Genomic DNA, 15,127 nt, shown 5'->3' with positions numbered 1-15,127 from the left:
CGGAGGGAATGCTGCCAGTTACCTCCAACCCCGAGGAAGCAAACGGACCGTTCACGGACTTTTAATTTTTAGAAACGCATGTGTTTGGATACGCGTTGTATATAGTTGTGTGTGTTTTAATAAAGCTCTTTCTTTGCATAAACAGCTTCCTGGCAAATCTTCATTTCCTGTATAAATTCATTCATGTCCTTGATGGTAGCATAATAATTGTGTAGTAGTGTAGGATAACAAATACACACCATATGAATGAATAAATATATGAATGAATAAATATATGAATGAATAAATATATGAATGAATATATATATATATATATATATATATATATATACCAACCAATCACGAGCGACTTTACTTGTTTAAAAAGAAGTGGTTCCGTCCAATACTCAGTAAGAAAATTAAAGCCTGGCGTGGCCACGTGTGGTTTTGCTGCCAATCACGAGCGATTTCATTTGTTTGAGAATAGTGGTTTCAGCCAATACTGAGAAGGTTATTCAAGCCAGATCTGGCAAGCCGCGCGGGTTTGCTGCATTCATATGCTAATTAGGGCCATTAGTACAGCTGATCGCTCTCCACATACGTCACGGTACGTTTTCGACAATTTGTGGCACGACAAACGCGGACAAGCACGGGTTGCAAATTGTCGGAAACTGACGAAAATCAGGCAGATCTGCGGGAGTTTACGGGGGTTTACGGGGACGAAAATCTCACTTTTCATGCAGTGAGACATAAAGATTTAAGTTACAAATGTTAAAGATTACCTGGCTTTGCTCCGTAGCTTCCTGGTCCGTCATCTTGCCGTTACTAAGTTGAAAGAACACATAGTACGCATGCGCTGCTCCTATCTTCCTGCTCTGTGCTCCATTAACCAGCCTTGGAAACCGTGACGTCAGACCACTGTTGTGAATTCGTATTCTCAAAGAAAAAATCCGTATTCTCAAACAGCCGCTGCTGTTTGTGTTCATAAAGAATAAAGCACAAATTTAAACTTGAAATTCGTATTTATTAGTTATTGAAGTTGTAACTATTTAAACTGTATGTTGCATGTTTTGAATGAGATTTCAATTATTATGAGTTTACAAATTTTTGTTATGCACAACTTCTGACTAAAATGCACACAACTATGCTTTTATGCACAAGTTTATTTTGACAGTGATCTTACCTCATACTTGAAGAGCAGTTTTTTTTAAAGGTTGATTACAGGAAAGATTACTGTCATGATGGGATTAGATGTCTAACCCATATGCAGAAACACACAGAGGTTAGGAGAAAGTTCAAAAGGTTTATTGACAAAGGTGTAAATAAAATGTGAACAGGAACTTGGGTGGTATGACTGGTCACGGCTGGATTTCCACTGAGGAGGACAGAGAGGTTAGAGGAGTTCCAGGTAAACTGCTGTTTATCAGATGATGGGGGAATACCAGCTTAGAAGTGGAACTGATCAGCAGGGGGGGCAACTTGAGGGTCCAGAGGCTAGTAGGCAGGCAGAGGGCTGAGGGCTAAGCTGAGACGGAGACAGAGTGCAGGCAGGCAGGTTTCTGGCTGAAAGATGGGATTCAGATCTTTAGAGGGGAAACCTTGTGAGTCCAGAGGCTTATCGGAGGCAGTGAGCTGAGGACTGAGGGCTAGGCTGAGATTGAACTGAGTGCAGGCAGGCAGATTCCAGGTTGAGGTCTCTCTCTTCAGTGTTTCAGGTTTCCAGGCAAGTCAGGTTCTGAGAGACAGGGAGAAAACAGGGTCAGACAGGTTCACAAGAATCAGGCAAGATCTGGTAGACTGGCTCAGGTTTTGCTGGTACCATTACTGGCAAACACTCTGGCGCTGGAGTATCAGTCTCCTCTTCCTTAAGTAGGAGTCCTCTTGATGAGCAGATGGAAGACTGGTGTTGCAGGTGAGCACAAGCCCTCAGGAAGGGATCCTCGGCGCCCTCTGGTGGGCAAGCCTCTAGATCCCAACAGGAAGCACAAGCCCTCAGGAAGGGATCCTCCGCGCCCTCTGGTGGGCAAGCCTCCGGATCCCAACAGGACCCCCCCCCCTCAAGGGCAGATTCCAGACATCCCCAGAAAAGTCCAAGAAAAACAAAAGAAAACAACCCACCCAGGGTGGGCGGAGGGGGAACCAGGCAAGGAGGGCAAGAAAACACAAAAACTGAGCCCACAACAAAAAACAACGCACCCAGGGTGGGCGAAGGGGGAACCAGGCAAGGAGGGCAAGAAAACACAAAAACTGAGTCCACAACAAAAACAACCCACGAGGGCAAGGGCAAAAAAAAATCTCTGGAGGTAGACAAGGAAGAGTCTCTGGAGACCAGCCATGGGGTCGGAGGCGAGACAGAGTCTCTGGAGGCCGACCGTGGGGCCGGAGGCGAGGCAGACGCTCAGGAGGCCGGCCGCGGGGCCGGAGGCAAGCAGACGCTCAGGAGGCCCGGCCGCGGGGCCGGAGGCAAAGCAGACGCTCAGGAGGTCGGCCGCGGGGCCGAAGGCGAAGCAGACGCTCAGGAGGCTGGCCGCGGGGCCGGAGGCAAGCAGACGCTCAGTAGGCCGGCCGCGGGGCCGGAGGTGAAGCAGACGCTCTAGAGGCCGGCCGCGGGGCCGAAGGCAAAGCAGAAGCTCAGGAGGCCGGCCGCGGGGCCGGAGGTGAAGCAGACGCTCTAGAGGCCGGCCGCGGGGCCGAAGGCGAAGCAGAAGCTCAGGAGGCCGGCCGCGGGGCAGGAGGCGAGGGGGACGCTCTGGCGGCCGGCCGTGGGTCAGGCGACGTAGGGGGGTCATTGGAGGACGACCTCTCCGTTGCTGCAGGAACCTCGAAGGAGGACAACATCTCCGTTGCTGCAGGAACCTCGATGGAGGACGACGTCTCCGTTGCTGCAGGAACCTCGGTGGAGGACAAAGTCTCCGTTGCTGCAGGAACCTCGGTGGACAACAACGTCTCCGTTGCTGCAGGAACCTCGGAGGAGGACGCCGCCTCAGTTTCAGCAGGTAGCCCCAAGGGGAACGTCGTCTCCTTTTCAGAGGCTCAGCAACAGGCTCAGAGGGGGCCGCCGACTGCGGTTCAGGAACAGGCTCAGAGAGGGCCGCCGACTGCGGCTCAGGAGCAGGAACAGGAAGGGCCGCCGACTGCGGTTCAGGAACAGGCTCAGAGAGGGCCGCCGATTGCGGATCAGGAACAGGCTGTGAGGGGGCCGCCGACTGCGGCTCAGGAGCAGACTTGGAGGGGGCCGCCCACTGTGGCACAGGAACCACCATGGAGGGGGCCGCCCTCCATGGTGGGCTCATGGAGGCTTGGAGCGCCCGCAGAGGGCTCTTGGAGGCTTGGAGCGCCCGCAGGGGGCTCTTGGAGGCTTGGAGCGCCCGCTGAGGGCTCTTGGGGGCGTACTTCCTAATACCCCGAACTCTGAAGCATCTTTGAAAGCTGGCTCAGGGGTCTCTGGATGACACAGAGCGGGCTCAGGGGTCTCTGGACGGCACAGAGCGGGCTCAGGGGTCTCTGGAAGGCACAGAGAAGGCTCAAGGGTCTCTGGACGGCTCAGAGCAGGCTCAAGGGTCTCTGGTTGCCTCAGAGCAGGCTCAGGGGTCTCTAGACGGCTCAGAGCAGGCTCAGGGGTCTCTAGACGGCTCAGAGCGGGCTCAGGGGTCTCTGGAGCTAAGATAACTTGCCTGCTAACGGCCTCAGGTGGGCAAGCCTCCGGATCCCAACAGGAATCACAAGCCCTCAGGAAGGGATCCTCGGCGCCCTCTGGTGGGCAAGCCTCCGGAATCCCAACAATTACTGATTAAAAAGCATTTCTTCCCATGAACAAACAAAAAAATTAAGTGTTATGTAAACATTGCTAGTTGGTTGAAGGCGAAGCAATATTTGGTCTATATGTGTTGCTGGGGCATGCTTTTTGTTTGTCATCCCAAACCTAAAATTGAAGCCGATTAGAATATCCCTGTCCATTTTGTTGCTACATTATATTCCTTTGTTCCTCTACCTGTTTCAGAAGGTTTGATGAAGATATCTTGTGAACAACACATAGGCCACCTGTGTTTTGACCACAAGGATTACTTTGTGGTAAAAATTTGGTGTATTGTGCAAACATTGTATCTCTTTTTCTATTGTCAGTTCCCATGCTCTGTTTATATGACATGTTAAATGCATAAAAAAATTTTCAACCGGATTGATTCAGTCTATATATCCATCTGATAATTTTTTTCTTGATTCTTGCCTATTCACATGGGGATACAATATTTGTATTAATATGTTTAAGCTTTAGAGACCTATGGGTAGGACACAGCCACACCTATTCACCCAAGCTTAAGTTCCAGTAAGGCAGAAAATATTTTAAGGAAGTGTCTACAATTTCCTTTAAAACAAAGGAATGTGTTACCAAGAACATAAGCATGTTATTGTTAAAATGCTGAAGTGAATTAACCCTTTGAATGCAAATATATTGCAATTTTGAGTTTGTCAGCCTTTCTTGTTGCATGAGCTGACCTGGTCAATTTTTAGCTGTACGCTACATATGAGGTGAAAGTTTAATTCTAGAATAAGGCACTGAATGTAAAGACAATGCACTACAAATTATGTAACTGAAATGTGATGAGGAAAATTGTTGAAAAATTAGTTTGTTGGAAAATTGTTGGAAAATTAATTTTGCCTTCCCCTATTTACAAGAGCGAAAGTAAACTTCTTTTGGATGTTGCCCTACAAAGTTGTCAAGTACTGCAAGGCTCCAATGTACTGTAAAAAAAAAAAAAAAAAAAACAAGAGTAAGAGTCTTCTGCAGATCTGGTGCAAGACAGACCAATATAGAAGATCCCTCAGCTATCAACACCTACAACACTTCTATAAAAAATAACTTCTAACTTATATAAAAATAACTTAAATAACAACATTTAATTTCCCTGTCGAATTAATTAAATATTTTTTAACTGAATTGAAAAAATTAGGGTGAGGGTTAAAATCCAGGGTTTTTTTTTTCTTCTTGGTTTTAGATTACAATTGGTCATCTAAACAATAATCAGTTATCAATATCGTCTAATATTAAAGGCTTATAGCCTGGTAGATTTAACATTTTTGTTGTTGAGTGGCTATGTTAAGCATAACCAGGGGCAGAGTTAGGAGGGCCAGGGATCATCTGCCACCCCTATGGCCACCCCTACCAAATGATATTTTATTACCAGGGGGACATTTTGTACCACCTCCGGAAAAAGCAGTCCCCTTTAAAATAGAGGGTGAAAGCACTGATACAACAGTTGAAATCTCCTAACTGCAGTATACTGGTGAAGATTCTCAGTCATCCAGGTCATAGTCATTCCGTAAAAGTTTAAAAAACAATCCACTGGACTTGGTTTCCAACGTTTGAAGACGTTTCGCTTACCATCCAGGAAGCTTTCTCAATTCAAAATGCCTGGATTCGCATTGAGTTTGAGGCTTTATATAGATAAGGCCTTGTATTGCTTGGAGACATGCAAACATCAGTTTTCCAACATAATGGAATGGAAAATTCTGCAGGTAGTGAACACAACTGCCAGTTATAAAAAAAACTGCAGTGGCTCTGCAAAACATAAATGCTCCAGACCACTAGAGGGAGATTGGGGTGTGTTCCCATTTATTCGTTGCAAAAGATCTTGTCCAAAGATATTAATACATAGTAATGTCAAGGTTCTGGTTGCATGTGTCATTGATCATCTTCTGCCCTAGTGGTCTCGAACACTTCCATTATGCAGGGCAAGTTTACAGCTTTTCTTAACTTTGAATTTTTTTTTACTACTTACAGGAATTTGTCTTTGCATGTATTCTTTACTCTTAGCATAACTCAAGTGTTTGTGTAAGGTTTTATTTTTGCACTTTATATTTGTCTTCACAATAGGATTTTTCCTGTTAACCTAATTTCTTGATTTACTTTTATGAATGCGAACTCATCCTAAACTGCCTTTGGAAAATACATGCATGCATTTGTGCTTATCATACTTGCCAGTGGAGAAGGATTTACATACCATTTAAAAAAATACAATAAAATACCTATAATGATGATAACATTAATACAAACCAGGTTTCTGTTATTACAATAATTATGTAATTTTTGTAGACCTATCTATGGTTTAGACTGATCCCCAAAACAGAAAGAAACAAATATAGTTGCAGCTGTGAACATATACAAATAAGAGATTGAAAAACATTTCCTGAAACTTCAGTTTTCAAAGCGAGCCTTACTCTTTAGATGGTTAGGTCAAAATCTGATGATCCATCTTCTCTCAGCAGGATAACACACTGTGCCACAAAGCCAGCAATGAAGACAATGGGTCGGATCTATCAAAGGTTTGCGTGTATAAAAACGTGAGCTATTTCACTGCGCACGCTAAAAAATGTACAAACTGATCTATCAACAGCGTGCTAAAAGGATTTGGTCTTTAACATGTGCTAAATAGCGCCTGTTATCCATTTAGTACTTTTTCTGCAATGAATATGCAATATGGGGCGTTTACACGCAAAAGCGCGTCTTGTGGGAGGAGAACATGTAAATATATTAATTTAGCACTCGCAAAGTGATTTATTAAACCTGAAAGCAATTTTGCTAACGGTATCTGACTCTATATTTAACACGTTTCAAAAGAAGGTGCAAATGGTCTGTATGCGTAATTGCGCACACATGGCAGCGGTTATTGTCGCAAGAAGGAGACATGGAAATGAAGCAAGGAGACGCAGAGAACGCATTTTTTCACTCCGTGTGAATATTTTTGGAATGAACGAGGAAACGATCAAAACATATCGTTTATCCAGCATTGCCATTTTGGAGCTGCAATTCCAGTGATTTGCTCCTCACAGAGCGTCAGCTGTACTTGTTCCTCAATGCTGGTCAGAGGCATCTCATCTACTGTGCCCCCTCCTGTTTTGTTCGCAGATGTTTTGTTATAAGCCAGTTTTTCTTTGGTTCGCCTTCTAATATCCTGGTATCTTCTTTTTACTTCATCCACTGTTCGCAAGGTTTCACCAACAGCGTTTACTTTAATACAGATTTGTTCACATATAGCGTTCCTCTGTGTAACATTCACACTTCTTTGCTGTAGCTCACTTAAATGTTTGTTGGCTTCATCCACCAACACCTCCATTTCCATGGGGTCAAATTTCCTTTTGCGCTTTCTGCTGTCCAAACTCACCATGCCGCAAACCAACAAACGCGCAAAACCATAATTTAAATAGGGCGTCTCCAACAGTTTTGCACCTGCCACCAGTTACGCAATCGCTCTTGTTAAATCACCCGCAAACCATGGTTCAGCCCCTCGCGCAAAATTCCAGTTTGCGAGCGCAAATTACTGCACGCAAAATTGGATCTTGATAAATCCGGCCCAATGAGTTCACTTTTTCCACTTAACTCAGCTGATCTAAAGCTAAGTTAGCACATGGATTGTGGAGGAACATAAGATTCAAATCATTACCATGGACAAGACAAGTATGTAGCGACCCTGTAATGGTGTCATCCATCCATCAATACAGACTGTAAGTATGGCACTGGAAGGGCAATGATTTAGGTTTGCTTAGCAGAACATGGATCCTTTGAAGTCGCCAAGATAACTATTAACTCCTCTTTATTACAAAATATTCTAAAGCTCTATACATCTTTGATGGGATTCTTTAACCACCTCTGAACTTCTATCTTTCTAGACATCATCTAGGAAGACAAACTAAAAGGAGGTCATATCCCAGTGTCTGTGCGTTCAGGAACTTCTATAAAATGCAAAACCACGTTATTTTTCCAGTGAAAAAAAATAATCACATCAGTATTTTCACTTTACATTGTATGCTGTTCGATCAAAAATCAATTGCAACACAGGGGGTAACACATGAAATTGACATGCCTTTAGGCAGAGAAGTTCTTAGATTCTTGACCAAAGGCAACTTCTAATTGTGTATGGTGAATAATATGTGTATACATGTATGATGTTTAGTGTACCTCCTTCTTTCTCTAAACAAATGTAAATACTTAAGTGATATGTCTCAGCTCTGGCCTTGACTTCACTACCATACAACTTTTTTTATCCTTGTACTCATTCAGGAGGAATATCATTGCACCACTAAACTTATCGCAACCTGAAAACTACAACAAAACTAGTTTGTGAGTTTTCTTGCAGTGACAGCTGCAGATATTGTCATGTTGGTTTGTACTTTTTTGACCTGTAGGCAGAATCACTTGGAGAACTAGCTATTTTAAACATCTTATTTACAAAAGCAACAAGAATATAGAAGCGGAGAACTACAAGAAGTCAGTTAACTTTTTTGGTTTGTGAAGGGAGAAAGCAGACTGATTAGGAAGGAGTTTGTTAATTAATGACAACTGATGACTGATTGCAATGCTGCATATTCAAATGTTTAGGTAGGTTGCTCATTGACTTAGGCCCCGTCCACACGAAGACGAACCCTGGCCTAAACGCACAAATTTTTCACCAAACCAGCCTCTCATCCACACGAAGCCGGCGTTTCAGGGGTCTGTAAATGATCTTTTTTTTATTCAGCCTTCAGAGTGGGAAGATTTCAGAATTCTGGAATATCTCCAGGAAGAACAGAGCAATATCGACGACATAGTTCAGCACCTCAATTTGACTTAACCACGAAAATGGACCGGCAGGGCAACCATGTATAAATATTAGTGCGCATGCCCAACATTTCGTCGCTTATTTTTGCTTTGGCACCACAGCGCCACTTACAGGCCTGGCATACATTTTGCAGCGTTTTCATGCATTCGTGTGGACGCTCACATTTATTTTGCGTCTCCGTCTTTACAGCAAACGTTTTGAAAAATATCAGCGTTTCGTGTTCGTTTTGACTTCGTGTGGACGGGGCCTTAGTCAGTGTCTAGTCTCTTGCACATAGGTTTCATTTTACAAGAATATTTCTTTTTCACATAGGTTTCATTTCACAAGAATATGCTTGTTATGTAAATAATGGCACAAGCTGAAACTCCCTGTCTTTGTCTTTGTCTCCGCCTCCAATCCTTGCATGGGAAAACATACAGTCTTTGTCTATGTTTCTGGCTTCTCTGATCTAGACAAGGTTTTCCTTACCAACTTAAAATTTGCAAAACGCTATAATGTAAGGTTGTCCTAGTCTAGCCTTCTTTTCCTTCAGGAAGGTGAGGAATTGTTAGAAAACCACCAGGAATCTATAAATAGATAAATGCCCTGTACCAAAAGTGAATAACAAATCCCACATTCACTTTAACCTTAAGTGGACTGCACTTGAAAGTAAAAACAATAAAAATGATAAATGCTGGTTTGGATTAATTAAGATGAACGGATCAAAAAGCTATGCCATTTGTGGTATTTCTTTTCTTTGATTAACTTAAATTTTATGTCATAACAATAATAGTCAAAGTAAATTTGTGCTGTCAGTTCAAATGGAGTCACCAGTTTGTGCAGGTTGACCTTGAAGCAAAGAATCAAGCAAGAGTTTTTTTAAGGCTTTGATTTTAGCCTATACACTACTATTAATTTTGACGTTGAACTTAATTTGATGTTTCTGACATCACAGACAGTCTTGAATAAATTCCCTACACCAAAAGTGAATAACAATTCAACATTCACTTTAACCTTAAATGGACTATTCCACTTTATCTCGCTCAGCATCCTCCTCCTAACAATGCACTGCTATGTCACCTCTTGCACAATTTTCCCAGTTTCTGTTTCTTTTTTTTTCTTTCTTTTTTTTTAACAAAAGAAATGTGAATGAAAGAGCTTCTCAGCCAATCCTGGGCAGAAATGTCCTTTTGGAACCAGGCGGCTGGCAGAAGGTGAGAGTCAGGTTCCCCTAGACTTAGACTTAGACAACTTTTATTGTCCTTTTGTATACACAGAGTATACCCAGAGTGTGTTTTAGACAGTAAATGGACATTTCCATTCCATAAAGTGCAGCAGTGATCAAATGTAAACAGTGTAGGCCTTGGGACACGCCACACTGGAATGAAATGTCTTTTATGGAGGGAAGAAGAGCCCTGATGATCTTCTCTGCTGTTCTCACCACTCTTCTCACTTGCTTCCAGTCTGAGGCGCTGCAGCCTCCACACCACACAGTGAAACAACTCGTCAGAAAGCTCTCTATGGTGCTTTTAGAAGGTGGTGAGGATGGGTGAGGGCAGGTGGGCTCTCTTTTGTTGCCCTATTTAACCAGTGAGGTGTTGGTTACAGTCCAGGTGAGGTTGTCTGTGATGTTCACCACCAGGAATTTGGTGCTGCTGACCACCTCAAGAGCTGAGCTGTTGATTATCAGTGGATCGTGGTTAGGCCGGGTCTTCCTAAAGTTGACAATTATCTCCTTCCTCTTCTCCACGTTCAGGATCAGGCTGTTATATCTGCATCAGTCCACCAGCTGCTCCACCTCCTCTCAGTAGTCCTGGTCATTGTCGTCTCTAATGAGGCCCACCACCGTGGTATTGCCTGCAAACTTCACCATGTGTTTGGTGGTGAACCTGGGGGTGCAGTCGTGTGTCATCAGGGTGAACAACAGAGGGCTCAGGACGCAGCGCTGACAGGAGCCTGTGATAGCAGCCAATTGCAGAGGGGTGTATTGAAGCCCAGCTGTTCCAGTTTACCTATCATATGTTGTGGGATGATGGTGTTGAAAGCTGAGCTGAAGTTCAGGAACAGCATCCACACATGGGTGTTCTTCTCCTCCAGGTGTGGCCAACTGGAGAGCAGAGGACATGGCATCTTCAGTGGAGTGGTTCCGTCGGTAGGCAAACTGGGACAGGTTGAACGTTGGGGGGAGACTGAAGACGATTTGTTCTTCAACCCGCCTTTTGAAGTACTTCATCATGGTAGCAGCAGTGCGACTGGCTGGCAGTCATTGAGTGAGGTGACCTGAGACCTTTGTGGTACTGGAATGATGGTGGCAGAATGAAAGCATGCTAGCACTGTGGATTGGTCCAGCAAGGTGTTAAAAATGTCTGTAAGGACACCAGCCAGCTGATCTGCACACTCCTTATACACCAGCCCAGGTATGTTATAGTTGCCTGGGGCCTTTCTTGGGTTGACTCTCCTCAGAGTCTTCCACACATCAGCTATGTCATGGCAGAGATCCTCATCTCCCTTTCACAGCTGTAGCACTGTTTAATGCCTCAAACCTTTCAAAGAAGTTTTTTTAGTCCATGTAGGAAGTAAGCATCAGCTGCGCCCACTGGGGAGGAGGGTGTGTTGTTGTCTGTGATCGCCCATTAGCCTTGTCGCATCTTCCTGGTGTTGCTGGGGATGCCAAAGAGATTCTGGATCTTCCGGCTGTAGTTCTAGTTCAAGTTCTGTTCTAGTTCTAGATTAAAGTTTAGTCTGTCATTAGGCTGGTCAGGCACCCATCTCCCATCTCCCCTGCATGCCAGCTTGCTGGATCCCACTTATGATACCAAATTGTCTTGGAATTTATCAATTCAAGGAGCTATGCCTTGTTTCAACAAAAGAAAAGATCAATCTTGTCTTTATAAGTCTTGAGCCTTGAGCAATAACCCCCGCTGACTATACATGCAGTATATGAATAGTATGTATGTATAGCTTACCTGAAGTCTGAGCTGTCACCTTACCTACAAAAAAAAATCACGTGACATAAAGTTGAAATAACTAATGGTAGTGAATTAGTACTGTAAATACAATCCAATTTCTTTGGTGCTGGAACATTTAAACCTTTTGTTCAACATTTTCCTCATCATTAAAAAGGCTCAGCAGTGGAAACACTTCCTGAGAGTCCTGAGGAAGCAAAACCTTAACCTCAACCTGCTACTGACCTTCTAAAGTTCATTGATCAAGAGTGTGGGACATCTTTCATCACAGTAAGATATGGTAACTGCACTGCTACTGATAGGAAGAGGCTGCAGAATTTTTTTAAGGCAGCATTGAAGAATACCAACTGCCGTCCCCACTCTGTTCTGGCTCTGCTCTGATTGATCTGCTGCCCTTAGGAAAGCACTACAGGAGCATTAGGACAAACAGAGAGACAGTTTTCTTTCCAAAGGCTATAACCACTCTGAGCTCTGACATACACTGTCAATCTCAATCCAATTATTAATTAACAACATAGTGTTGGAATATAATGTTATTTTTATTCTATATCTGTAAATAAACCAGCTTTATTTTTTATTTTTTTTATTCTCAAGACTTTACACTGATGTCTACATATTGACATGGTATATATCCATTGATGCATTTTCTCTCGGTAATTCATCAGGGTTGCTGTGAGACCGGTCCCTATCTCTGGCAGTCTATGGGCAATGCAGGGTAAGTGTCTTTTAGTGGGGCTGTGGGACCTACTTTGGCATTAGATATAGTCTACAGCAGTCTTTTCACTGAATAAACTTATCAAACAAGTCTGCTCTGTAAGATCAGTTTGCTTTATTGATAACTTTAATATCTTGTTGGAAAAGTGACACCTCCAGAAGAGAGATGGATTTTTCAAATTCAAATAGTTCAAATCTTTCAAAACAGCTACAGTTTGACTCTAAGTGGGAACCCGGAAACATGAGCTTATAACCTCAGCTTAACCTTGTCTTCATTGGCTTCCTGTGTCTTTATTTGTAGATTTTAAAATAAAATTCTTTTGTTAGTTTTTCAAGTTATATAAATGACCAAGTTGTAGCCTAGCTTCAGAATCTTCTGCACAAACGTTCCATCTCCAGAACCCTACAGTCAAATAATAAACTGTTCGGACATTTGCCCAAAACCAGAGTTAAAAAGCAGAGGGGACTGGGCATTTGCTGTTAGAACTCAGATTGGGTGTAATATCTTCCCCTTTATAATAGGATCTGCTCTGAAAGCACAGGTATGGATGTGCTCAGTGTTCCTCCAATCCTCGTTTCTTCCTGCAGATATTTGGAGACAGATTCAATGGCAACAGTCCACAAAGTTCTGTGTCACCTCCCTGTATTCTCTTCCATTCCCTTCCAAGATTAAGCCAACAGTCACAGTCATTTGAGGCTTTCTATAGCAGACAGGTGGGAATTATACAAGAAATCAATTATAAAAATGGTAAAGAGGACAGAGCAAAATTTTTACCCCTGTATGGTTCTTCCCCTTAAGATCATTGTGTTTGACACGTCTGAGTTAATACACCTTTTAAGTCTACAAAATATTTAAATTATAATGTTATGCCAAATCAGATTTTAGCGCCAAACGTTTGACTTATTAGAACAATCATCAGTCCCATTCGTAAGTCAGAAGATTTCAGAAAAATCCCACAAAATTTAAAAATGCATTATTCAAACCTTACACCACCTGTTGATATCTTTACAGTAAAACTGAGAACTTTGAATCAATCAAATTACTTAATGTCCCACCTATATTAAATATCTAAATACTTTTAATTTTATAGTTTAAAACCCAATAATTTTACTACTACATAGTCAAATTTTAAATCCATCACACTAACAGGTGTGTATTCCCATTTCAAAATGTTAGAACTATTTTTAATGTAACAAAGACTCAAGAAAAATACAAATCGGTTCTTCCATTTCAAATTATAGAAACACAGAGATATCAGTCTTTCAATGTGAGCGCTCACGTACATTCATCACACATTCACTCCAAAACACACAAAAAAAAAACAACAACAAAAAAACAAATAAAAAATTCAAAACAAAAATATGGTAGCACTCTTTAAAATCTCAAGCTGCTGTTAACACAGTCATGGGCTGCAGTAACAAATAAAAAAAAAGAACTAAAAACTTTCACAAAAACCTTAAAAGAGTAAAACAAGGTCAGTCAAGTTCTTTTAAAAACATCCATCTATCCAACCTCTTCCGCTTATCTGCGGTCGGGTCGGGGGGGCAGCATCTTCAGTAGGGAGGCCCAGACGTCCCTCTACCCAGCCACTTCACTTCAGTCTTCTTTTTTCTGGTTTGTTCTCCAACCTTCTTTCATTTTATTATTGTTTTCATCATCCTTTTTATTGTCTTGCAATGTGCTTCTCCCTTTGTTTTCATATTGTGTACAGGACTACGGCTAGTCCTGCTACTTAAAGGTGCTTTTTATGTTCCCTGACTTCCCTGCAGCTTGAATCAATGTTGTTTTATTCCTTGCTCAGATGTGCTCTCTAGTGGCTGTTCTTAGTTATGTTATACAGTAGAAGAAATTAAAAAAATTCCATAGCTTGGCCTATGTTGTTTTCTTCTCTGCTAAAGCATAATCAATAAAACAATTATAAGATGTGTTAATGGCACATAAGAGTAACTACTGCAGGTATCTTTATTTGTAGAAACAAATTGTTGCTGCAGAAAACACATTCAGCATTAAGACAATGTCACGTATCGTCTTTCTGTGTTTATCCTTTTACAGTTAAGCAGAAAGAAATATTTCACAGAATTCTACAAGATCTTGTTTTTCAGAACAACAGATGGTGATAATCTTAAGTTATCCTTAAGTTATAATTAAGTGAACTTAAGTTATTATTTTGTTCTATTCTGATAATGAGTGTATTTAACAATAATAATAACAATAATTGAAATTTATTGATCTCACATTGTAAAAATTTACCTCTATATTTAACCCATCCTCTGGGGAAGCAGTGGGCTGCCATCGTGAGGCACCCAGGGAGCAGTGTGGGGTTAAGGGTGTTGCTCAGAGAACCAGAGTGGCACTCCGTGGGAGTGGGGCTCAAACTCAGAACCATAGGATTCCAGGCTCTATGCCCTAACCACTAGGCCGCCACTCCCTACCATATCACCAGCAAATAATTGAAAAGCCAGAAACAGAATGCATTTCAGTATATTTATTAATGTATGTAATAATCAATTACATACATCTCCCCACATCCAAAAACATTCTTAAACAGAATACAGATATTAATTCAATCTTATTTAGTTAATTTTAACACTTTGAGATCATCCCTGGAAACATTAATTAGTTCTTTATATGTGTACCTTAAAACCCACAATGCCAGTTACCGTAATAGTTTGCACCCTCTGATAATAATAGCAAGTAATGACACAAAAAATCCCTCAAAACAAATAAAAAACGAATATTCCATAAACCCGTCAAATGGACTGAAAAATGAATGGTGCCGCAGATGTTGTGGACCAGAACCCTATGTATGCAAATTCTAATCTTAGATAATAAACCAAAAAGTGTTATGATAAATATACTTTGTCACCTTGTAAACCAATACACCTGAGAATTTG

Source organism: Cyprinodon tularosa, unplaced genomic scaffold, assembly GCF_016077235.1.
Source record: "Cyprinodon tularosa strain WSP-4 unplaced genomic scaffold, ASM1607723v1 ctg416, whole genome shotgun sequence".
Taxonomy (NCBI): Eukaryota; Metazoa; Chordata; class Actinopteri; order Cyprinodontiformes; family Cyprinodontidae; genus Cyprinodon; species Cyprinodon tularosa.
Note: the sequence above shows the minus strand (reverse complement) of the source record.